Below are 26,840 nucleotides of genomic sequence, written 5' to 3' on the forward strand. Positions count from 1 at the left end.
AGCCTTAGTTTTCTCTAATTTTCTGTAATTTGTTGCCAAATTTTTTGAAGCACACTGACAGTGTAATTTATTAATATCACCCTTATAAACTTCAACTTCAATGTTCTGATAATCCCATGTGGCAGACAGTTGCCTTCATTACTGTTATTACTTCTATTTCTTCTTTGTTAACAGTACCCTATTTTGTTTAGATAGTAGCAAAGATCTTACCTCAAAGAGATGAGAACCCTACCATAGCCCCAGAAGATAGAGCTCAGTTGATCTGAAACAGAAATGTTGGTTTCATTCCTTTTGTTTGGTGATTATTAGTCCAAGGCAGAACTTCTTTCAATAAAGAAAACAAACTATATGTTACTGTCCAGTGTGGTAGCTCCTTGCCATGTATTGAGTACTTCAAATATAGCTAGTACAACTGCAAAAAAGAATTTTTAGTTTCTTAAAGTTTAAACAGCCACAGATCACTAAAGGCTACCATATCACACAATATAGATCCAAAATGTGGGATGATGTAATTAGGTAAATGAAATGAAGAGAAGATTGCTTGAAGGGCTTTCCTTTCAAATGAAAAAGTCAAAGCTTTTTTGAAGTTGACAGTTTTTACCTGTTTTCTTCTTCTGACCATATGCCAGTGAGAGACTGAGAAGTACAACAGCCATCTTAAAACCATGACATGACAAATTTGAGAATGAAGGTGCATTTCAAAGATGTGGTTGAAGCATTAGGGAGGTCCTGGCTCTTTGATGGCTTTCTTGAATGCCTGAACCAACATGAGCAGTTACCAACCTCTGCACTTACCATTGCATAAGAGATAACTCTTGATATTTAAGATACTGTATTTGGGGTTCTTATTACTTTAGCCATGTATGTGTCTGACTTATATATCCATTATTCAACTATTTTTATCCTGCAAAACTCTTAGTTTAGACTTGTCAGGATTGATATTTCAGAAAGTTAATTTGAAGCAAGAAGATAATCACATATAACAAAAGAAGTAATATCTTACTACAGCTCAGCCCTTACTTAGCATTTTAAGCCAACAGAGTTGAAAAAATCATATTTGTAGAATGTTAACCATAAAAATAATGCTGATTTGGGAGCAGAGAGGAATGTAGAAAAAAATAGCAATGGAAGGCCAGTGTTTCAGATGCTGGTGAACATTGAGTTTAACTTTTTAACAGCAAATATTTAGAAAAATCTTTTCTTTTAATCTGCAGCCTGCTTACTCTCAAAATAATTTATGTGACTAAATGCCATAGAACCATATACTTTTAGAGGGGACATTGAAGATGTTTTGGTTGTACTCAATCTTAAGATGAAGAATCTGAGGCTCAAAGAAATTAATGTCTTCTGTGACAGGGACAGTGTCCAGTATATCAGGGATTTTCATTTCAGTACTTTTTCTAGTACCCTCTGATGTGTATGTCTGTTTTGTGATAGGGTGTTCCAATTTTAGGGTGACTAGAATGAGGACCAGACATATGTAGGGGTCATAGCTTGTTAACAGAACAAGAAGTGGTATTCATGTTGTCTGATTTGTAAAACAATGTTTTGATTAATAAAGTCAAAATTTTATTTTCATTTAAATTGAATTTAACTTATTTAAGGTGTTTCATTTGTAATCACTGTGAAGAGTATTTTAGAATACTTAGATGTACTGTATACCTCTTTTGCTTTGAATCTTTGATGTATCCTATCTCCCATATGACCCCTGACAGGTTATCTTTTAATATGGGCTGAATTATGTTCTCCCAAAGTTTGTGTATTGAAGTCCTAACCCTTAGTATCTAAGACTGTGATCAGACTGGGTATTTAAAGAGATAATTAAGTTAAATTGAGGTCATAACAGTGGACAGTAATTCAGCCTAACTGGTATTCATATTATTTTTTATTTTTATTTTTTTTTTTTTTTTTTTTTTTTTTTTTTTTGACAGGCAGAGTGGACAGTGAGAGAGAGAGACAGAGAGAAAGGTCTTCCTTTGCCGTTGGTTCACCCTCCAATGGCCGCCGCGGCTGGCGCGCTGCGGCCGGCGCACCGCGCTGATCCGATGGCAGGAGCCAGGAGCCAGGTGCTTTTCCTGGTTTCCCATGGGGTGCAGGGCCCAAGCACCTGGGCCATCCTCCACTGCACTCCCTGGCCACAGCAGAGGGCTGGCCTGGAAGAGGGGCAACCGGGACAGAATCCGGCGCCCCGACCGGGACTAGAACCCGGTGTGCCGGCGCCGCTAGGCGGAGGATTAGCCTAGTGAGCCGCGGTGCCGGCTGGTATTCATATTAAAAGCAGAGCTAAGGGGTCAGCATTGTGGTACAACAGATACCAGCTGTGACACCAACATCTCATATGCCTGTCAGTTTACGTCTGTCCCCAGCTGCTTCACTTCCCATTCAGCTTCCTGCTAAAGTGCCTGGGAAAGCAGCAGAAGATGGCCCAAGTACTGGGACCCCTGCCACTGCATGAAGCTCCTGCCTGAATCCTCGTTCCTGGCTTCTACCTGGCCCATCCCATCGTTGCCGCCATTTGGAGAGAAAACCACCCTATGCAAGATCTCGCTTTCTTGCTCTCTCGCTGTCATTCCTTTTCTGTAACTCTGGCTTTCAAAAAAATAAATCTTAAAAAAAAGAGAGAGAGAGGGAGAGAGAGATAAGGACACAGGCACAAAGACAGAAAGCCAAAGAAACCAGCCTGTCCTAATACTGGATCACAGACATCTAGCCTCAAGCCCTGTAAGGACATATCATTTCTTTTGTTTCAGACCAGTCTGTGGTACTTTGTTATGGCAGCCCCACCAAAGTAATAATCACAGAGAAAAGAGAAGTCACTGGATAAAACATACTTACTATCTGACATTTTTATTTCTATAAACAATTTCTCCCCCCTCATCTTCCAGTAGAAAATGCCTACTTTTCTGAGTAATGTCCCACACAGCCCTCCTGCATTTTCTTTCTAGCTGTACTTCAGTGTCATGAACTTGCCATTACTCCTTTCTACCTCAAAACATCCTGCTTTCCCCAAAATATTTCTTTATTTTTCTGCACAACTTGTCCTTATATTTGTTTCTTCATAACTTCTTTCTTTCAGTTCACCTAGGTTCTTGCTATTAATATAGTAAAATAAACTTACCACTTCCACTTTTTAAAATGTCCTTTCCTCGTTTCAAACCCTCCTTCCTCTACTAGCCCATTTCTTTTTTCTTTTACTATCAAATTATTTTTAAAAAAAATACTATTTTATTTATTTGAAAGACAGAAACAGAGTAGTATCTCATCTGCTGAATCACATCCTAAATGCCTTCCAAAGCAGGGAGCTAGGAACTGAATCCAGGTTTTTCACATGGATGGCAGAGAACCAACTTACTTACCTGAGCTACCTCCCTGAGCTTTGTTTGGAGTTGGGAGCAAAGCCGGGACCTGAATCCAGGCATTGTAATATGGGATGCTGGCATCCCAAACAGCATGTTAACCACTACACCAAATGCCCACCCCAGTAAGTTTTTTCCTTTCTTTCTTTCTTTTTTTTTGGTTATCTAAAATTAAATCTATTCTTCCCATCTAGTTTCTAAAATTGCCATACTTTTGCATTCCTCCTGCCAAACTATTCCATTAAAATAGTTTAGTTTCATGTCACTGATCTAATAGTTATTCTGTTTTTAAATTTATGGCCATGTCCCATTACTTTTATGCTCTTACTGTGCATCTCAAATCTGTCCATTTCTCTCTATTTCCATTGCCATCACTCTAGTCCAAGCTACTATCACACAGCTTCCAAACTACTACCACAGCCTGACAGCCAGGTTTCCTACATCCTCTCCAGTCCATTCCACACTGCAATCAGAATGTGGCTATACACTATGAATAATGCCATTTCATTTCCCCTTCCCCTACCCCATTAAAATTCTAATATTGTTCACATTTCTTGGGTATTAACATAACCCTGAAGGTTCCATATACTGTCAGAACCAACAGGAAGATTCAAATTTCCTTAATTATAAATGGCCCCCTCTACCTTCCCTCTCTTGAGTTCAGCCACATTTAAATGCCCTGAAATTGATAAACTTCCTTCTTCTACAGCCTTGATACCTCTTCTAGAATACTAAGGCTGGACTTATCTCATACAGTTGGTTTTTTTTGTTATTTTTTGCCTGCTTGTAATTTTTTTTACAATGTTTCATTTTGAAATACTTTAACTCATAGTACGTTAGAAAAATATTGCAGAGATTCTGCCAGTTATAATACAGCTTCTCCCTATTATTTTATATAAACACAGAACATTATCATACCAGGAAATTGACATTGCAACTTTACTGTTAACTCAGGTACAGACCTTACTCAGATTTTACAATTTTTACATACTGCTTTTTTCCGTGTTTACCAAATGTGATCATATATGTAGATTTCATGTGTTACTGTAACCACAGTCAAGATAAAGAACTTTACGTCAATACAAACAAACTTCCTTTTACCACCTCAGAATGTTATATAACTAGAATCATAAAGCATAAAATTCTTGGAGAAATTTTTTTTCATTCAACATATTGCCTTTAGATCCTCAGTGTTTGTGTCAGTAATTTGTTCTTTGTTATTATAAAATAGTATTCCGTCATATGAATGTACTATCTCCCATTAATACATTCACCATAGAAGAACAGTTGTGTTGTTTCCAAGTTTTTCTTTGGAAATAAAGCTCCTATGGACATTTATATAGTGACTCTTACATGAACATAAAATTTTTATTTATCTAGAATAAATAAGTGATTGCTGTGTTTTATGGTACATTGCATGGGTTAACCTTTTCAGAAATTGCCAAACATTTAAAGAACTAGTTCTGTATGACCTTTGCTGGAAAATACAGATTAGAACACCTTCAACTCATTAATGAGGCCAATATTACCCTCAATAAGAAAATAATATTTCCTTAAACATAGATATAAAATATTAGCAAGTTGAATATGTAAAAAAGAATACTACACCATGACCACATTGAGTTTATTTCAGAAATGTAAGTCTGAGTCAGTTTTTGAAAACTCAGTCATTACAATAAGAAAATGAAAAAAGTACAATTATAGCATTTGGTAAAGAAAAGTCATTTGACAAAATTAAAGACCTATTTAAGACTGGAAACAAATCCCTGAAATTAAAGGAAACTTTCTGAGATTGAAGAACATCTACAAAAATTGAATGATGAGGGGCCAGTGCTGTGGCATAGTGGGTGCCAGTTGGAGTCCTGGCTGCTCCTCTTCGGACCCACCTCTCTGCTATGGCCTGAGAAAGCAGTGGAAGATCGTCCAAGTGCTTGGCCCCCTGTATCTGCGTGGGAGACCTGAAAGAAACTCCTGGCTCCTGGCCTTTGATCGACCCAGTTCCAGCTGTTGCTGCCATTTCGGGAATGAACCAGCGGATGAAGGACCTTTCCCACACTTTTCCCCCACCCCCTACCCCCGCAACTGTACCTATCAAATAAATAAATGAATCTTATAAAAAAACTGAATTATGAAAGACTAAATATATTCTCTCTAAGATTGGAAACAAGGCAAGGATATGTACTCTCACTATTTCTGTTCAGCGTAGTAGTTGACATTGTAACTGGAGCAATAAAATAAGAGGAAATAAAAGACACAGAGAATCGAAAGGAAGAAATAAAACTGCCCCTGTTTGCAAATAATGATAGTCTACATTGAAAGTCCCAAGAAGTCTCCAAGAACTTAGTAGCAAGTGAGTTTAGTAAGATCACAGAATACAAGGCCAGTACAAAAATACTTCTGTGTGCTATCAGTATAGCATATAGTACATATTTGAATCAATCAAACTCTTAAACACTTTTAGGTGTAATTCAGCAAATCTTAGTTCCAGCAGCAGCTTATTTCCATTTCACTCAGTTCCCTGGTAAAGAAAGTGTAATTGAGAATTTTTCTGAACTCTAAAGTTATAACAAGAACTAGTTAGAGGTTCTCAATGGAAACTGTTAGAAATGCAAATTATTGGGCCCCACCTCAGACCTACTAAGTGAGAAATGAGTTTGGATCCAGCAATTGTGTTTTAAGAAGCCTGGTATTCCTAAGGCCTACTAAAATCAGAACCACTGATATAGACTAGACTCAATGATTTGAAAATAGTCATTGGAAGAAGCAAATAGTTCTGTGAAGATTTGTATGTTACTTCCTGTGTTTTTCCCTAATGTTTATGACATTCTTCGTGTTATGCCATGTTCCTCTGCTTTATAGTTTCTTCACCGTTTTTCCCTCCATTTTGCTTCCCATTCATTCTAGAATGTCCATTCTAGATACTTTAATAAAGAACTGAGTTATGCATGTGTGTTTTATATCTTGAACATTTTTCTGTCAGTTATTTTAAAGTTAGTTCACAGGTAAAATTATTATTCTTCTGTTTCTCAAAAGTCAAACTAATTCTTTTGATTTATATTAATTTCCCCCAATAATGTTTTTGGTAATTAAGATGTTTTTAAGAGAAGGAATGAAGAAGAGTGCTTTTTTAAAAGAGGAATTTTATGTCTTTATACACAACACGTTCATATTTACATCTCTATTTGTACATATGTATACACTACATATAATAATAGAAACATGCAGATGCATTTGTTTATCTTGTAATAACTGGTGGGGTATAAAAGATATGAGCTTTGTGTTACAGTGAGCATAGCAGAAGGCAAAAATAATTTCAAGACTTCTATATTCATTGTCTCCTAATACTAAAAAATGATTAATAATTACAAAGCTTTTGATATCTAAGAAGTTAAAAGTGTATTGCAGCAAGTCACTTTCAGACACAATATAGGGAATTTCATTTGGGTAAGTTACATCTCCCCTTCTCAGCAGAAGAAAATGAAACTGTTATAAAAATATGCAGCTCATTTTGAAGTCAAGAAAATTTTTTCCACCGGCAGTATTCTTGGAGACATCAGTCTTGTACATAAGTCACTACTGTGGAAACATCTATCTACAGAAGTCCAAGTAATGACCCTTCCAAATGGAGAGTGGACTAGTAACTTTGAGAAAATCTGAGATCATAGTCAATGAACATAAGAGATACAAAACTGAGAATTTCCTTTAATTGTGAACTCAATTTCTTTTGGGGCAATTTAAGTACTATGTGAAATTGTAAATGTAACACATCTTTTGAAAACCGTAAGTAACAATGTACACCATCAACACATCTATTTAAAATCAAATAGAAGGTCTCCAGATTGATAACTATAGCCAGTGGTTTCAGAGTTGGGCTCAAATGACAACTCGTCCTGCATCTAATATCTGTCATGCTCCATAGGATAGAGGATCAGAGACAGCCCCATTGGTTGGAAATTCCCCAGGGATATGTCTACTAGTCTGATTGAAAAACGACTGGGATAAATCTGACTACAGCTCTTGGAAGGAACAAGATGAGGTGGTTCCAAATGTAACAAATTGAAGAAATACTGTATGTGAAAATGACACACATTTTGTGATTTGGTGATCATTTACAACCCTGTATCTGCTGTTGAGTAACTGTTTTTTTCTTCATACTATTAGTTGAACTCTTTACTTAGTGTAGGGCTAATCTTACAAGTATAAATTTAACTGAAAATAGATCTTTGTAAAGATTAAGAGTGGGAATAGGAGAAGGAGGAGGCGAAGGGGTGGGGGCATGGGCTGGAGGGAGGGTCGGGTGGGAGTTATCACTATGTTCCTAAATCTGTATATATGAAATTTATATATCTTAAATAAAATTTTAAAAACGACAATAAGAAAATTTCAACTAGTCCTACCTGTAATTTCAAAAAAGAAGTAGGAATGGAGAATTTAGACACAGTACCAAGCCAAGTAGTTGCATCCCAAATGGCAGCCAAGAATCAGCTGCACATCACAGTGGTGTCAGCTAACTCTGGTTACTGTATGTGTCACCTGGAAGATTTAATACTATTGTATTTATATGCATGTAGAATTATTTTCCAAGATGGCAGTGAAAAAGTGTACCTTTGGAAATGACTCTTATGCCTGTACCATTGCAATCTTAAAAATTTTAGAGAAGGAAAAGATGTAAGGGTAATTGACTATAAAGCTTCTTTTCATTTGGTAGTGAGTACTGCTGAGTATTTCATTGTTCTGCCATGAGATTCTCTTTAATCAGGAGTGGGGAACATCAGGCTCCAGGACCATTATAAGGCCAGCAAAATCATTGGTCTGGCTCTGCCTAGGCAACCACAACCAGGACTTGAAATTCAATAAATCTATTGCAGGCTAATTTTTAATAATTTTGTATGGCCTACAAATGTTATAAATATCCAAATGGCCCTTGGCAGAAAAAAGTTTCCCTACCCCTGCAATAATAAAATATTTTTCCCACAAGGAAGTACTCACCAGCCTAAAAAGACTCAATAGAGTTCATTGTGATTTTAATTGTGTCCTCATTTAGCTTAACAGCTTTAGATTTGTACATACTTTTATATCACCAAATTTCATGTCACTGTATTAGTTTTTCTAGTCATACTCTTATCAGTGATTAGAAATGATTTTCTTAAAATTTCAATTGTAGAATTTTTTTCTATAAGCTTGTAGAAGTACGCCACCTAGAGTTTTAAAATTTTTAAATAAAAAACTGCAGGCTGGTTTGATGTTAATTTAAACTTCAAATGAGACACTTTAATCAAAACCAAGCCAAATATAATTGCATGAAATTTTGTATACTTGATTCTTACATTTTTATATATAGAACATGATATTTGTTAATTGTTCCAGATTTGAGTACTTCAACTAATACACATACTTTAGATAGGAAGCTAATAAAATTAAGAAAGTACAATTTTAAAAACCCAATTCAGTGACATTAGGCCTAATTTTATTGTTATTACCAATTAAGCTTCTTGTAGAAATAGTTGAAAGATTTCATATATACATACCATTGTATATTTTTATACATACAATGTGTATTATCTTTGGTGTGTTGAAATGAACTTTTAAAAGTTTAATTGTAGATGGCAAAGCCATTGTCTCGTGAGCTTTGATTCTAGATATCTGAACATAATAGTAGGTAACATTTTCCAAATTCTTATAAAATGTGGATGAAAAGAATCCTTTTATTTAGCTGCTTATGACTTTTGAGTTGAACACAATACATGCATTTTTCTTGTAAGTAAGAAAAAAATTGGAATTGGTTTTAAAGTTTGCCTATAGACATAAATAATTTTATTTAGAAGGAAAATACTGGGTAAGATGTTGAAGCCAATAGGTTTCTTCAACTAGGTGTTGTTAAAAAGCATTGACATGTCATAGTGATTGTGATGGGGAAAGATTTCAGAAAGATCAATGTAAAACTTTTGGATTTAAAACCAAAACTATTTACAGAGGTCAAGAGCTGCTACTTTATCTCTACTTTAAAATATCCTTAACTCTTCTTGTTTTTCTGTCTGTTGATATGTAATACTTAGAATTTTTACATTGGTGTGTTCCCACTTTGGAGCACTTGTGAACAAATGATATTCTTTTAAGATTACAAGAGATAAGATTGTCTAGTGAAATACTGCTGTGATTTATTAGTGGCTGTATTATTGATTTCTACAACATAAAGGAACAATACCTGAGAGTGGGGATCTTGTCTTCAATTTCCGTTCCCCTTCAATAAGTAATATATATATGTTGATCTCACAGTGGATACTTATGAACATTTATTGATTTCACATTTTTTCTCCCTGCCCCCCAAAAATGTATGTAATGAATGTCATTCAGCTGCTAACCTTTTTACACTCAAATTAGGTTATCAGACTATGAATTTGATTTGTGAAGTTTGAATATTGTTTGTTTTATTTTTAATTGAGTATGGCAAACCTTAAGGCTCAACAGAAACTCCTTGGTAGCAGTTATGTATTACAGAAGTTCAGAATGAAAGGTTTATAAAATTTCTCAATCCACTAAGAATAAGAGCCAGACAGAAAAGATACCCATTGAGTAACAGTAATCGTCAGTGTTAAAAAAATCCAAAAACTTATTTTTCAGTTATGATGGATACATATATTTTATTTATTATATAGCTTCAAGACTTTAAATACACTGCCTAGAATATGTTCCAGTTGCTATGGGGAGTTCTGGTATTTGTCAATGTAGGGTTTCCTACTTGGCAGCATTTTATATTTATGATGGCATCTGTGTTTGCTGGTTGTTGCATTTGCAGTGGAACTTGTATTTCAGCCAGTTGACGAGAGAAGGAGAAAAGAAAGCAAATTAAACTTGACTTTTTGGCAATGAAGCAGTAGCTTCTTGTTACTTGCATCCATATATTCCAAGAACACCAAATACAACTGCAGTTGTGTGCCATAGTTATTCTACAAATGACTGACTACAGTTGCACTATCATAAAGTTGTATAATAATATTAAAACCTAGGGGCTGGTGTTGTGGGATAAGTGTAAAGCCACCGCCTATAATGCCAGCATCCCATATGGGCAATGCTTTGTGTCCCAGTTGCTCCACTTCTGTTCTAGCTCCCTGCTACTGATCTGGAAGAGCAGCTAAGGATGGCCCAAGTGCTCGGGTCCCTGACACCCACTTGGGAGATCCAGAGGAAGCTCCTGGCTCCTGGGTTCAGTCTGGCCTGGCCCTGGCTGTTGTGGCCATTGGGGAGAGGACCGGTGATGGAAGATCTCTCTGTCTCCCTCTATCTCTCTCTAACTGTCTTTCAAATAAATAAATTTTTAAAAACATTAAAACCCAAAAGTTAAAAATCAGGTTAATCCTTATCAGTTGATATGACACTGTTTAAATGAATTTTAATATGGGAGATTAACCTTTACAGAATAATGCTTATTTTTTGTATTGTTTTAGTAAGAAAAAAATGCCATCAATAGCATTATGTAAGCTTTGATCTTAGAATAAGTGAAATGCTAAATGGATTACTTTTTAAAAAATTTTGCGTTGAATCTTTTAAACTGATTTGTGTCTTCCAGGTAGGCCTATAGTATTTAATTTTCATAAAGATTGTCTTTAGACATCTTTCTTCAGGGACGTAGAAAAATTTTATTATGAGCCAATGTTGACAAATTATGTTCATTGTAATTTGTATTTTTGTAGGTTTTGTTCATTATAAATCATCTATTTTCATTTTTGAACACTGGCCATCTCAGAGACACAACTTAGTTAACTGTCTATTAACTTAAATAAGGACATTTTATATACCCCAGAGATGTGCATAACTATATACACTCGACTCTAGAGGGTTATAAAGTGAATACATTGATAGGGCTAATACAAAAGAGAAGGCAACGTGGAGAGAAAAATCCAGTACTTAATTCTGGTCCTCAAGGATCCTGCACCTAGTTTGAAAGACAGTGTAAAAGAATGAAAGTTCTTTTCATCAGCCAGTAACTTTCCAGTAGATCAGTATGAGAGTGATTCTTGTTTGCCTAGTGAATTACAATATTTGTGATGTACATATTCAGAGGAATACACAATTGAAGGTTGGAGGTTTCTGTAAAGACTTAAGGGTGGCCACGAGATTTGGTATTGTAGTAGAAAGTTGGATAGCATTATAAAAGGTTGATGCCCTAAGGAGGGGAACAACTTAATGCATCAGCCATAAAGAAGGGAAGACAAAACACCTTTTAGAAGCACAGTGAGCAGATCTTTCCCATTAGGGTAGAAAATAAGTATGTTAGAACAAATATGCATATTTCTCTAGTACTTGTTAAGGGTTTACTATATGATTTTGATTTAACCAAAACACTTGTACAGAACTAAATCAAATTATTTAAACAAAGTGTAAGTGACCAAAATATAAATTTAAGCGTTGATGAACTATAAAGAAAGGTAAAATTAGGGGAGGGTGTAGTATTTAATTTTTTTATTGCAAAGAGACTACTTAAATGTAAAACATGATTTCAGAAGTTGCAATAAGATTCTTAAAACTTTTTTCCTACCTTTAGAGAGAGATTTGATTTAGCAAGCATATCTTCTATAGAGATGAAATTTTATCTAAATTTTAATATTTCCCATTCTTTTAAAAAATTGTATCTAAGATTATTCAGATTTTCTTGAATTATTTTTATCTGCCCATGTGAAGTTTTATTTTACAAACTATTCATATAGTCTCTTTCTCAGTTACTTATGTACACACCTCAGTGATACAGTGTTTGATAGGAAATAAGTAAGGAATATCGTAATCATTTATTTTAAGTTTTTGAAATGGTGCTTGAAAAGTGACTTTAAAAATAAATTCTAAATATGCTTTTTTGGTTGGGTCTACCTGGAATTAGAAAGTTTTGTGTTGCTCAAGTAGTTTTATATAGAATGTCACCCCTCTTCCAAACAAATCACAAATAATGGAGAACTTGGATAAAATATTAAAAAGTAGTTTGAAAGAGTAAATGGCTGTTAATATATCTATATCAAAAATAGACATGAAAAAGTGTTTCCCTCAAATGGGATTGAGCATACAGCTGTTAGATTATTTTTAAGGTTCTGGCCATTAGGTTCAGCACTGGTTGGTGTTTAAAATCAGAAAGAATACTTAAATTGATTTTACATAGAGAACTTAGAAAAGAGTACCAGTCATATTTATTATTCTTCTTTTGTATTAGGAGACTCAATTCTTGATTCAGAAATACTGAAACAAAGCTCAATTCAAATGTATGAATGTTTTTATATGTTAAAAAACTCAAGTCCAAATTCTTAAAAAATATGTTTGAGAAACAGAAAGGAAGGGAGGGAGGGTGGAAAGGTAGGGGAGGGAGAGGAAGAAAGGTTGGGTGGCACGCACTTCTATCTGATGATCTACTCCCCAAAAGTCCACAATGTCCACAACTGAGCAAGGCCAAACTAGGAACCTGGAACTCATCCAGGTCTCCCAAATGGGTGGCAGATACTCAATTTTTATTTGGGCTTCTACAACTGCCTCCCAAGTTCTGCATTAGCAGGATGCTGGAGTTGGGAGCTGGAGCGGTTATCAAACCCAGGTACTCTGAAATGGGTTGTGGAAAATGCTGTTTCAGAAAAGTATGTAAAGCATTTTGAAAAGTCCATTCAATAAATGCAAATGCAAACTAAAAAAAATCAGCATATTCTCTTTTGGCATTGCCACTTACCCAGATTTGAGAGAAATTTCACAGACATTTTATTTAAGTTTGACCTGTAGAATACCATCAAATAGATTAGACTGAAAAAAAAAAAAGATGGAAAGTAAAGAACACCAATTGTGGAACATCTGTAATGATGTCACTATATTATGAGCTTAATAATTTCATTTGATATTAGGTTTTGATGCAAAACTTAAAATTTTGCTATGGTTTAAAGTAAATTATTGAATCTTGGTAACAAGAAAATAAGTAAGATTATTAGCATTGTAACAAATCCCTAAATGAAATATTGTTTGCAAAATATTAAGCCAGTTTTATGCCAAGGGAGATGAGAAAGTTAGAAACACAAATGCTCCAGCAGAATCTTGATTCTGAAAATAAATAAAAGAAGTCAAGTGATCCTATAAAATGTTAATATGTATCAATAACTTTCTAAAGAACAAATGATAAGAGTTGGATTTTTAGTATATATATAGATACAGATTTCAAGTATGTCTGTCTTGATACTTTGAGACCATTTCTTTTTGCATTAAAAATTCAGGAAAACCAATTTAAAACAACAAATTACATCAAAGGAAATCTGGAATGTTATAAATATCTGTTAGGACTTGAAATACCATATTATATATTAAAAAAATTAACCTTTCACTTTTACAGAGACCGAAAGCCTCATATTTTCTTTTCAAAGGTAGCAGAACAAAAAAAAAAACTTTATAGATTAGGTCTACACAGTAAACTGTATAGAGTGAAAATGCCAAATCTTGGATATCCTTACTCTCCAAATGGCAAAACAAAATACGTTGTTCTGCAGTAGGTATTATAGTTCTTAGAGAAAATATTTTATACCACAAAGCAGGTTATTTTTAATAATGATAATTCCCAGTGAACAAAGACTTTACAGTATTTGGAAGGGAATGCAACAGTACCCAAAACCTCTGGACCTGAGGTAAGACATAGAATCTGGTTTGTTCCTATGGTGAAAGATGACCTCCTTGGTTTACTAAGTATTTTATATGTCACTGGTCATTTTCCTATTCGTAAATCACTAAGCACATCTCTAATTTGTTATGGTGTTTGCTGAATTCTTAGGATTGTATAACCGTCTTTTAATCTCTTGGAGATTTATATTCTAAGTCTAGGTTTTGCATCTTTAAAGTTAAGAGTCCTGTTATCCTGCCATTTGATTGGCTGACAGTTTTGCACTCAAGATTTAGTTAGAAGGATGTTTAACATTGTGGGTGATTTGGACTGCAGGAAATAAAACAGCTCATCGAAGCCAACTTGGGCCACACATTTTTAAGGATTAAATGCTGAACCTACAGGGTACATATAGCTGTTTTGGAAGTTGCCAAAAAGGAGTCACCCAGGCTACGTGCAGCAGACGGGTGTGGTCTAAAATGGCTTGAACTTTCCAAATATCCTGGCTCTCTTACTCTTTGGATTTCACCAAAACAATTTCTTTCATCATTGAAGCATCTGGCCAGCTCTACATTTTCTTTTTCTTATTATTAACTAAGGGAGAAAATTGAATCAGGGGAAAAAGCTGTGGCTGAATCCAAAACTTATGCCAAAGATAAAGTTCAGTGGCTCAAATGTCCAAGTTTGTGTGGATCTATAAGAGCAAAATAACGTATCTAATAGACAGTAAAATAAATGAATAAATGATGTATACTAATTCCTCGGTCTCTCTTACTCTTTTGAATAGAGACTTGAGTTCTTCCTTGAATTTTATTTCTGCCTGAATTGACCAGCTTCTATCATTCTAGCTTTACTTTAAACAGTAGTATAAGTAATAATGTTACATACTAGCTAGCTAGATTGAGAATAAACCACTTTTCTGACATGAAGCTTTAGGTGAGACATGCTAGTTATATTGCTTTACTTTTGATTTTATGAATTTGCCAATTATCCTATCTGAATTTTAGGTCCTTTACTTAATGATGTTTAAAGTAATTTTTTACTGTGTTACTCTGTATCTGGGAAAATCATCCAGCCTTACTTTGCAAAAAAAGTAAAGCTTCTCCATACTCATGTTTATAGTTACCATTATGTCCATGGTAAATTTTTTCTGATTTTGAGGACATGAAGAACCAGATCATATTTCTCAAGTGGTAGATGTCTAGATGTCTCCTCACTTCCACTATTTCTGATTTTAATTCCCTTCTAACTGTGTATCTCTTCTAATCTTTAACTTGCTTAATTAATCTTTAACCTTGCTTAATTCTAGGAATCAATATTTTTGTTGACTGGATTTATGTTCTTTAGTGAAACAACAGTCAGAAATTTATACATATTTTTGAGCATATATTTGAGTACTGGTTAATTCCAGTAATTATGACTAAAACAATCATCTGGTTTTAAATAGTAGGCCTTTTAATGATAGATAACTTCATTCAGAACTCTAGTTTTGAAATGGCTTCTTAGTACAATTCTGTTTTATTGATCTAAAAAGGCTAATCTAAAAGTCAGTCTTCCAACAACAAAGAACAACTGAAGAAAACACTGACAGAATAAATAAAAGCATTAAATACTTCCCTGAAAATTAATTTGTTCCATAATAGATATAGCAACCCTTGATTTTTTAGAAGCCACTTACTATATTTTTTATGTTCTTTTTTTTACTACATTTTCTTTTTTTTTTCTTCTTTTTTACAGGCAGAGTTAGAGAGAGATAGAGAGAAAAGTCTTCCTTTTCCGTTGGTTCACCCCCCAAATGGCCGCTACGGCTCGCGCATTGTGGCTGGCGCACTGCGCCGATCCAAAGCAAGGAGCCAGGTGCTTCCTCCTGGTCTCCCATGTGGGTGCAGGGCCCAAGCACTTGGGCTATCCTGTACTGCCTTCCTGGGGCCACAGCATAGAGCTGGACTGGAAGAGGAGCAACTGGGACAGAATTCGGCACCCCAACTGGGACTAGAACCCCGGGGTACCGGCGCCACAGGCGGAGGATTTGCCTAGTGAGCCGCGACACAGGCCACTACATTTTCTTATAATATTATTTCTTCCTTACTATTTTCCCAGAAGCCTGAAATGATTTTTTTATAGACATGTAATGACAAACTATCTATTTGGCCCCAGTGAGCCACATGTATTACTAGGTTAATTTAACCCTCTAATGTAGTAAAGAAGTACAGTAAGCCACTGTAGAGAGCTGTATACATCAGAGATCCACAAGAAGTAGAAATAATACAGAAGATATACTACAATGTGGGAAGCAAGAAAGTTGAGTAGACCACTAAAGGTATATGGATATCTTTATATTTTTGGATATTAGATATCCAAAAACTGCCACTTTAACACATTTTGAAATACTGGATAAATAAAACATATTATTATATACTGATTAATTGGAAAAAATGCCCCCAAATAAAGGAATCCAGGAGCCAGAAAAGGTAAATGTCAAATCTAGTTTTAGTTGCAGGGATTTCTGCTGATTTCTAAAATACTGGGTTTCCATTTTGGCAGGTTTTTGGGACATGGAGAACACTAATTAAGACTCAGGGTTCACCTATAATAGGAAACCCAATAGGCTATCTCTACACAAATCTGAGATGTGCAAGAGTAAAAGAAACAAACACCAAGGGAAGCTTGCCTGTATTAACAGTAGGTAAGTGGAATTTTTAATTATATACTTAGACACACACACACAAACAAAATATATATAAGCACAAGGTGGCCCTTAGTGGGTTTGAAAAGTCTCAAGTGAAGCATTTATCCTAGAATGATCCTGGCTAATAGTACACGTGGATGAATGTCAGAAACAAATCACTTGGAAAAATTCAACTTCAATCTGGGCCTCATTCTATGTTTTCTACAGATGATGGTAAGAAAGATGACTACACACAGTCATAAATCTTAAAATGTACAAGGAGTTAAGGCAGCATAAATGAGAATCAATCAAAAGAAAAAAAGATCCCAAAAGTAGACTCCTTAAACTATAAACATTAAAATAAAAACAGAATATATAGCTATATTTAATATGCTTAAAAATAGAACACCTTGAAAACATGTAACTGGTAGATTTTTAAATAAAGAAAACTTCTAGAAATTAATAATCGAAATAAAAAATGGGAAGTTTAATAAGCAATACAGCAGAAGAGAGGGTTGGTGAATTAATTTCTGGATGAATGCTATAAAATATAGAGAGTCATATGAGGATTGCTATAAAGAATTTATATATTGTGGAAAATGGAGGGAAAGGTCTAAAATAGTTTTTTTTTAAAGAGTTTATTCAGTAATTTTTACTTTTTGAAAAGCAATGCAGTAAAGCTAGAGCAAGCACTTCTATCTTCTGGTTCACTTGCCAAATGCTTGCAGCCGCAGGGCTGGATCAGGTTGAAGCCAGGATCCAGGAACTCCATCTGGGTCTCGTGTGGGTGGTGGGGACTCAAGTACTACAGCCATCATCTGTTGCTTTCCAGCGTGGCCATTAGCAGGAAGCTGGGTTGGAAGCAGAGGTAGGATTTAATCCCAGGCACACTGATATAGGGTGCAGGTTTTCCAAGCAGCAGCTTAACCTGTGCCACAAATGCCCACACCTTATAATAGTTTGAATCAGAGTTCTGGAAAGAGGTTATAGAACCAATGAAAAAGAGAAAGTATTCAAAATATAATCATTCAGGTTTAAAGCCTCCAAATGGGGACCAATGTTTGGCCTGGCAGTTAAAGCACTGGTTAGTATGCTTGGGTCTCATATCGGAGTGCCAGGATTCAATACCTGACCTCTGTTCCTGACTTTAGCTTCCTGCTAATTGAGACCCTGCATGGCAGTAGTTATGGGTAAAGTAACTAAATTTCTGCTACCCATATGAGAGACCTGGATTGGGTTCCTGAGCTCCCAATGGCCCCAGCCATTTCAGGACCTTGGGAAATAAAACAGCATGGGATCTCAAACCCCTACCTCACCATGTATATGAGTGTCTGCCTCCCAAGTAAATAAATTTTTAAAAAGGCTTCCATAGCCTTGGCAACTCATGACTAGAGCCTAGGGAGATTACTGACGCCATAAACAAGAGTGGCAAATTGTTAAGTCAACAACAGGAGTCACTGTGTACTTACTTCTCAGGTGGGATCTGTCCTTAGTGTGTTGTCCAATGTGAAGTAATGCTATAACTAGTACTGAAACAGTATTTTACACTTTGTGTTTCTGTGTGGGTACAAACTGATGAAATCTTTACTTAATATATACTAAATCGATCTTCTGTATATAAAGATAATTGAAAATGAATCTTGATGTGAGTGGAATGGGAGAGGGAGCAGGAGATGGGAGGGGTGTGAGTGGGAGGAAAATTGAGGGGGGGAAGCCATTGTAATCCATTAACTGTACTTTGGAAATTTATATTTACTAAATAAAAAAAACCCTCTTACCTTAAACATCTCTAAAAATTGTTCTAACCATCTCCCTCTGTATATCCATATCCAATTAATCTCCAAGTCCTTGTGATTCTATTTCTGAACTGTCTCCTAAATGGATCCTTTATTTCTCATTCCACCTACACTAACTTGGTTCAAATCTTTATTTTATTCCTTTAACCTACAGCTTTTACAAGGCCAAAAAAAATTTTTCTTAACACAGTCAGAATAAGTTTGTTATTCTTCTACTCAGACATCCACTATGGTTCATAGATCATGGGTGATCATTTTCTTTTTGTTTCATGTTAGGCATAGACAGACTTTAAAGACTAGTACTGCTACTATGACCATTTGGGTTCTTGTCTTGAATTTCCTTAGAGGTTTCTGGTGACTTCCGATCAAAAGAAAGAGGTGGAGAAAAATTTTCACTCTATTTCAAAATCTTCCATGAGAATTTCCTTGACTTTTTCTTGGCTTACAGTTTGAAGGCTTGGAATGCCTTTCCTCTTTAAATATTCTGCCTCAGGGACAACTTAAGTCATATCTCATTAGTTCCAATAAGACTCTATATCCAGTATATAACTTTACAGCTAGATTTATCATTTACTTGACTCTATTTAACTATTTTATATTTATTATTTTCTTTTTTTCAGTGAATTTACAAGCTTTTAAAATGACATTGAAGTAAATGCTTTTCCTATAATGTACTTTCCTGTGAATATTTTTATTGTGTTAAACAGCATAGTTTTAATTCAGTACCATTGATTATAAATGCTTAAATTATATTAGTTGATATAAGTTTTAGGTGAATATGTAAGGAAAGGAAGAAACTTCATCTCTGGGTGGTGTATAAAGTCTCTGGGAACCTGCAGGGTTTGTTCTTAAGTGCTCCATTACTGATGGTGCTATTTTCCTTTTCATTTCTTCATTCCTCCTCAAAATGTTTTCTTAAAAAATCTTTTTAGAAATTCTACACTATGTTGGTTTCAGAAATAATGTATTAAAGCAGGTTGTTTTGGGAATGCTAGAATAGAAACCTTAAGCTGCGAGCAATGAATGAATGAATGAATCTATTTACAACAGTAGAGCTGGAGTCCCAAATTAACATATCTTAATGCGGTTATCTTTACCACTCATTCCCCTAACTTGTAGGGATTTCTTATCAGTTGTTTGGTATTTTTAAGTCCTCAACATACATAGAAGGTATTTGAAGTTTTCAGATTAAAGATATTTCTGTTACTTTAGACTTTTTTGGAAATCTCAAGTAAAAAATGACCATTTTTGCATAGGAGGCAAGATTGATTCTCTTCCATTTCTAGTTGATTTAATTTTTTGTTATTTAAACTTAATGGGAGAAAACTTAATGGAAATCAATTTTAATTTTGAAATAATTCCTAATTAAGAACATAATATATCAATACAGCTAATTTTGTTATTTCAAAGCATTTTATTTTAAAACAATTTCTTGTACCATTTTTCAAGATAAAAGATTCTGATGAATTCTGCAACTTCACAATAGTAAGTCTTTCAATCCATGAATGTGTATTATCTTTCCATTTATTTGTAGGATATCTCCCTAATTATTTGTGTTTTCTTCAATTTATTTTATCAGTATTTTGTAATTTTCAGTATACTAGTCTTTCTAGTATACTTTCTTTGTTAAAATTTATTCATAAGTATTTTATTCTTTTTGATACTATTATAAATGGATCCAGTTTTCCAGCATTGTTTTATTGATGATAAAATTCCTTTCTACAGAGATTGATTTTATCTCCTTTGTCAAAGATAAGTTGATTGTAGATGCGTGGGTTGATTTCTGGAGTTTCTATTCTGTTACATGGGTCTACATGTCTATTTTTGCCAGCACCAGGCTATTTTGATTATAACTGCCCTGAAGTATGTCTTGAAATCTGGTAATGCGATGCCCCCAGTTTGTTTTTGTTGTATAAGATTGGTTTAGGTATTCAGGATCTCTTGTGTTTCCATAAGAATTTTTTTTAAGATTTATGTATTCGTTTATTTGAAGGTCAGAGCTACACATAGAGAGGAGAAGGAGAGAGAGAGAGAGAGAGAGAGAGAGAGATATCTTCCTTGGCCGCAATGGCCGGAACTGAGCCCATCCGAAGCCAGGAGCCAGGAGCTTCTTTCAGGTCTTCCACGTGGGTGCAGGAGCCCAAGGACTTGGGCCATCTTCTGCTGCTTTCCCAGGCCATAGAAGAGAATTGTATTGGAAGTGGAGCATCCAGGACTTGAACCAGCGCCCATATGGGATGCCAGCACTGCATGTGGAGGCTTTAGCCACTATGCCACAGCACTGGCCCCTTTTAACAGTTTTTGTGTTAACATCTGTTGTGTCTGGTATTAGGATGGCTACACCTGCCCTTTTTTGCTTTTCCTTAGCATCCTTTGATTTTCTGTCCATGTGTAACTTTGTTGGTGAGGCATGTTTCTTCTAGGAAGCTTTACCTGCTACGCCACAGCACCGCCCCCTCCATATGATTTTTTACATCTTTTTTTCAAGATCTGAGAAGAATGTCATTGGTATTTTGATTGGGATCAAATTGAATCTGTAAGTTGCTTTCAGTAGTGTGAACATTTGATCATGTAAATTCTTCCGTGAATGTGGAAGATTTTTTGTTTCTTCTCTTTCTTTCTTTAATGTTTCTTTAAAGTTTTATAGTTTTCACTGTGGAGAGCTTTGACACCCTTGGTTAATCTTAAAAAATTAAAAGATATTGAAATTGTTTTGTTGCTATTGTGAATGAAACTGATCTTACAAGTTCCTTCTTGGCCATGACATTATCTGTGTATACAAAGGCTACTGGTTTTGTGTGTTAATTTTATATCCTGCCACTTGACCAAAAACTTTTATGAGCTCCAGTAGTCTCAGTAGAGTCTTTTCGTTCACCTATATATAGATATGTCACCTGCAAATTGGGAAAGTTTGACTTCCCCCTTTCCAGTTTGTATCCTTTGATTACTTCTTCTTGCCTAATGGCTCTGGCTAAAACCTTCAGGACTATATTGAGCAGCAGTGGTGAAGGTGGGTATCTTTGTCTGGTTCCAGATCTTAGTGGGAATATGTCACTTTTTTTTTTTAACTCTTTACCCCCTGCCTAGAGCGGTATGCCTTTTCCCTATTCTGCCATCATGGAATCTCCAGGTTCATTATTTGATAGAAATTCCTCATTGTGAAATGAATGCTTTAACAATGATTTGCTTATGTTACATGCCATGACTGAAAAGCCGCCACAAAACACACTAAACATCAGAGTTAATGGAAAGGCTTATTGCCCGGTGAAGGGAAATCTGACAGGCTGGAGGGAGAGGGCAAGAGAGAACGAAAAGAGAGAGGAGAGCAGGTCCTTTTATAGTCTTGCAGGGGGTAGGGAAGTTGGAACAATAATCCCATCAGGGTGGGGGTAGAGCTGACCCTCGTGGTTGGGCCAGTTGGTTGCCTGACTTCTAGTAAGTCAGGCTGGGTCCTGGAGAGGCCGAACTTAGTATACAGGTTGGTGGCTGGGCCAGAGCCCAAGATGCCATCTGCTGCTTGAGACGGTTTCATTTCACTAACAATGATAGAATTATAATTATATTAATTAAGGGGCCAATATTAAAAATTTTTGAAGGTATAAGGAAGAGGAAGTAAATGTCTTTTTCAATACATCTGTATATTCCTTAAGGAGAGGCACCTTGCCTTATAGGTTTTCATGCTGTATCCTCTTATAAGGAAACAACATTTATTTATTATTTAGGACTTACTCTTACCTTTTGATGAAGACAAGTGTTTGGTGAATACATTGGACTGGCCCTTTGGGTTTCTAAATGAAGTTGGTTGGTTCTTTCTTTTTTTGCTACTTAAGCCTATAACATTGTATTTCCAAAAAGAGAAAAAATAATGAAATTTTTCATTTTGGATAAGGAAAGTATTATTCCCCCACCCACACTGAGTTGAAAGTAGTGGGGGATCCTTTCTGATGTTTTATTGTGAATCATTCTTTTTCTATTTACTGGTTGCTGTAATTACTGTCTTAATATACTAGATAGGAAAATGCTTCACATAAATTATATATGATGCAGTCTTTAAGGAAGTGAGGCAGACCTACATAATTATCCTTCAGTGTATCCTTCCTTTCTTTTGTTGAAACTACAGTACTTTTAAGGACATCACCAAGCCATCCATCTAGAGATGATATTTTCCAGTTATTTTCACGACTTATTGTGCTCATGTGACTCAATTCTGACCACTGTTTTTGAGAACTAATTTATGCAACTTCTGTGTCACCCCTTAAAATGGGAAGTTGACAACCTCGACATCCTCTTTTCCTTTTGTCACTGGTTTAGATGATGAGAATTGAACAATTGCCTTAAACTTAGAACTATGCATTGCATGTGACATTGTTGTCCTGCCAGTTCTACCTGTGGATTGTTCGATGATAGAATGTAATTTTATATATCTTTAAATATTTATTTATATACAATATCTATCTATATATATATAAATTTTGTATATAATAGAGTGATAGACTTTGTTAAAGATTTATTTATTTGAAAGACAGAGTTACAGAGAAAGGTAGAGAGAGATAGAGAGAGAGAGGTCTTCCATCTACTGGTTTACTCCCCAAATGGCCACAACTGCTAGAGGTGGGCTGATTTGAAGCCAGGAGCCAGGAGCTTCTCCCAGGTCTCCCACACAGATGCAGGGGTCCAAGGACTTAGGCCATCTTCCACTGCTTTTCCAGGTGCATTAGCAGGGAGCTGAATTGGAAGTGGAGTAGCTGGGATTCAAACTGGCACATGTATGGGATGCCAGCACTGCAGGCCAGGGCTTTAACCTGCTGTACCACAGCACCGGCCTTAGGCTTTTCTCACACACATACACAGACACATAATTTTCTTTTTTGTGGTGACAGGGTGGGGATTGGGGTTCTTATACAAAGTAACCCATACCTTGATGAATTTTGGGAGAGAGTGATATAGGGGAGGATATTCCAGGAAAGTAGATAAATTATGGCAGTACATGGGACTCCAAATCCCATTAAGTTGGCAGGTACCAATGCCATCTTACTAGTTAAAATGATTAGCTTAAGTTCATAACTAATCAAAGATAGGATTAAGTGTCAAAAGGATCTCATAAATAAGACCAGTGTCTGCTAATAATAATTGATAGAATTAAAAAGGAGAGAACGACCCAACATGGGAAGCAGTATACACAACAGACTCACAGAACGACAAATGCCCTAAACAGTACTCTAACCTTAGCATCAGCCCTTAAGGCTTTCAGATCTGGCTAAAAAGCCCATGAGAGTATCTCAGGCATGGAAAGCCAAGACACTGTGGCAAAAAAATTACCTAAATGAAAGATCTCTGTGAGTGAGATCCCGGTGGAGAGAAGGCACCATCAAAGAAAGAGGTACCTTTCTCTGAAGGGAGGAGAGAACTTCCACTTTGACTATGGCCTTGTCTAAATAAGGTCAGAGTTTGTGAACTCAAGAGGCTTCCATAGTCTTGGCAGCTCATGAAAAGAGCCTTGGGTGATTACTGACGTCATGACTAAGAGTGTCAATTGTTAAATCAACAACAGGAGTCAACTGTGCACTTGCTCCCCATGTAGGATCTCTGTCCTTAATGTGTTGTACTATGAGAATTAATGGTAAAACTAGTCTTCAAACAGTACTTATATTTTGTATGTCTGTGTGGGTGCAAACTGTTGAAATCTTTACTTAGTATAGAGTTGATCTTCTGTATATAAAGATAATTAAAAATGGAATGACTTTAAAAACCATGTTCCTCAACATGAGCATAGTGAGTGGGTAAGAGGGTTGGCACTGTTGGTGGAGTTTCATGTCTTTCCAGTGATGCTAGAATTCAGACAATGCTGGGCAGTTTCTCCTTTCTAATCCAAACTAAATTCATATCCAAGTTGAGCCATTTTAGAAAATTACTTTTCTAGTATATTCCTGACGAACTGCTCCCCTGTAGTCATTTACTCACATTACTCAGTTATTCCTCATGTACTTGCTGAGTCACAGCAATACTGACTTCCATGGAGCTTTGGATCCTGTGGTATATACTCTAAGAAGAATCAACTTAGATGTCTCTGGCTTTGTTACCTGTTGTCCTTTTGACATATCTTATATGGTATGTTAGTAATGAAGTATCTTATTATATTTGGTCTTCCTCCAGGAACACACAGAGGGTTTAATGTTAATTAGCCAAAGGATGATATGATTCATACACTAAGAAATACTCTTCTAATTAGTTTTTTTCTTTATTGCTTAGTGTTAGCAGTGAAAGATAGTTTTTTGTTAAACTTTTTTGTCATTTGCTTTAACTTTATTACTCTCAGAGGAGAAAATGGAATTTCTAGGGAAATCAGATCATTACTTGAAGAGGACTTTTCTGTATCATACAAGCAAGAAAGACAGTGAAAATGAGTGATAGTTTGACCTGCCCTACTCACGTTCAGTTGCCCATATTTGTGATACTACTGCTATCTTCCTTTGGATGGTGTTTCAAAAGGTTGGGGGGCTAAACTCCTTATTGCAGATTCTCTCAGCTGCTTTATTTGCCTCTTAATAGCTTTTCAGCAGGCATATTCAGTTCATAAATGATGGTAAATTCCACTTAATTTTAAGTAGAAACAATTACCAAACTCAAACATGGTTCTCTTTGGCTCTTTCTTTTTATTTGAGAGGGGCAGGGAAAAAGTGAAAATAACTGTTAAGAGAAAAAAAAAGTTTTTTAGGTCAGCAGTACTAAGTTATGTGTCTATCTTATCTTAGATCTAAAATGCTGTCCCATGGAAACTGATTTTTGTAATAAAAATCCTAAAGTACTTAAAATACTTTCCATGGGTCATTAAGGAAATACTCATCCATCAGCAATTATTTATTGACTATCTGTGAAATCCAAACAACAATGTAAGCTTTGTGTTGTTAGTCCTATTTTAGGGATGAGGAATCTTAGGTGCAAGCAATTTCAAGAACCTTGTCAAGATGACCCAGCTAATAAATGATGAAAGAAGGAATAGCATCAAATATCAGGGTAGTTTAACTTTTTTTCAAAGAGTAGGCAATCCAGGTAGAATGATGAGACTGACATATGAAAAAATTAGAAAACATTAAACTTGGCATCATTTGGCAGGATCTATGGGTATGATATTTAGAGGACAGAGAGATTAATGAGGGTTGTAAGTAATAGTGAGGCTTTGAACAACTTTATACTTCAGTTAGGTCTTAAAGATGAAACAGAACTTGTGAAGGCAGAGTGGAGGGAACATACAATTTGGTCATGGAGCAGCTGAGCAAAATAATGCAGGAAAAATGCAGAATGTAAGTTCATGGAATTTCCCATGTTGCATACATTCACCTTTTTCTACTGCAAACTTTATATTTCATCATTTCCAACCATTATGGACAAATGGACTTCTGATATGAAAATCTATTTTGGACTTATAGACTGCGATGAGACTTTAAAAAATCTGTCCTGAAAATTTGGCACAGTGAGGGTTTGTAATGCATACAGAGTTCTTGAATTCAGTATGCTTTTCTTACTGCCATACTGCTCTGCACAGGTGAGGTGAGGGTAATGGGGTAGGGGAAAGAATACAGTACTGCATATTCTCTGTCTCCTTCCCAAGTACTAAGCAGACTGAATTCTGCTTAGCTTCCCAGATTGCAAGACTGTCAGCTGGACAGGGGGAACAAAATGGGCGAAGTTTCTTTGAAGGTGCACATGTGGACGGTGTTTACTGTCTGACTGTTAGAAGGCACCTTCATCACGGTAAAAAGGAATTTTCCTGATACTGTGAAGTTTATTGGCAAAAGTTATATAGTATCACAGAGGCACTCTTTCTCTCTGTAGAGTTCCATCATATGGGTGACAAAAGAAACTCACAATAGGCTTCTGAGATATGATGTAAAGAACCGGAAAGGAAAGGAGTGTGAAGATAGAAAAGGAAGCAGAAGAAAAGGAATAGGAAGGTAAGTTTACTGTTTTACTTCAATCTATGTTCTTATTATCATATTGTTAAATTAAAAATGGAAGTTCACAGACATTAGCTTTTTGGTCATGAGATGAGAGCTGTTCTTTTAGCTGATAGGTCAGAATATATAGAAGGAGAATGAAGCTTAAGATACTATCAGAATTCTTAGATGGTTACTCAGTGGTTATCCTTAAAATCTAGCTGGGACGTCTTTGAAACTAGGAGTGATAAATTTCTATTTTCTTTGATACCTTTCATAGAGTTCTGCCTTTAAATGCATACAGAGAGGTAGATTAGATGACTTCTGCAGGCTTGCAAGTCTATGCTTATATTCAAGCAAATTACTGCAAGCAAATTGACATTTAGATATTTATAAGTATTTAACAGAGACACTTTGAAGAGTCTACCCTGTCTGTCCAGATACATTTTCTTTTCTTTTCTTTTCTTTTTTTTTTTT

General features: G+C 35.6%; 1 long non-coding RNA gene across 2 annotated transcripts in view; it reads left to right on the top strand.

Annotated features, from left to right (window-relative positions):
- The first annotated feature begins 7,676 nt into the window (after positions 1–7,676).
- LOC138849966 (uncharacterized) overlaps positions 7,677–26,840 on the top strand; it is a 189,180-nt gene continuing 170,016 nt past the window's right edge. For both annotated transcript variants that reach the window (XR_011389299.1, XR_011389300.1), the window contains exons 1-2: positions 7,677–16,651; positions 26,263–26,381. This is a non-coding gene — a long non-coding RNA (uncharacterized lncRNA). The remainder of the gene's footprint in view (positions 16,652–26,262; positions 26,382–26,840) is intronic.

Source organism: Oryctolagus cuniculus, chromosome 6 (genome assembly GCF_964237555.1).
Source record: "Oryctolagus cuniculus chromosome 6, mOryCun1.1, whole genome shotgun sequence".
NCBI classification, from domain to species: domain Eukaryota; kingdom Metazoa; phylum Chordata; class Mammalia; order Lagomorpha; family Leporidae; genus Oryctolagus; species Oryctolagus cuniculus.